Source organism: Athene cunicularia (genome assembly GCF_003259725.1).
Source record: "Athene cunicularia isolate RWA chromosome 7 unlocalized genomic scaffold, athCun1 chr7_part1, whole genome shotgun sequence".
Classification (NCBI taxonomy): domain Eukaryota; kingdom Metazoa; phylum Chordata; class Aves; order Strigiformes; family Strigidae; genus Athene; species Athene cunicularia.
The window spans coordinates 34300352-34301009 of NW_020799107.1; positions in this window are offsets into that span (position 1 = coordinate 34300352).

Genomic DNA, 658 nt, shown 5'->3' on the forward strand with positions numbered 1-658 from the left:
GCTCTCCTCCTTTCTGTATTTATAAGCCTACAATATTGTAAGTTTTTACTGTGGGTGGACAAGCAACATCCACTCATATCAAAGAAGATACAAGTACAGATAAATATAACTTTATACATTCATTTTTATATAACTTATGCAAATGTATGCGCAAGTTAGTCACAGTCCCCAGGCTGGCAGCAGATCGCTGATGTGGCCATTGTTGTAGCTTCGTTTGGACACTTGTGTTGCTGGATGATCCTGCTGCCTTTCAGCAGAGCTTGACATATGTATGCTTGCTCTGTGCTTGCTAGAGGAAGGTCTGGCTAGAATTAAATGTCAGGGTGGGACAGAGAGTGGCACAGTCCTGGTAGTTCATCTTTACTGTCAAGATAGGGCTTAGACAAATTACATGTGGAGGGTCTTTGCATATTTTTTTTTTTTTTTCCTCCTCTTGAAGGCGTTAGCAATAAGGGTTAAAGTCTGAAAACTGAGGAATGAACCATGAGGGGCTGGCCTGTGAGTGCACTGTGATCCTGAGTGCACTGTGATCCTCAGTGGCATCTATCTCCTTCCTCAGTGATCTAGGCTGCCTCCTGTAGTGACAGGATTGATGGTCTCCACCTTTTAAATGAGAGAAAAAAAAAAAAAAAAAAAAAAAAAAAAAAAAAAAAAAAAA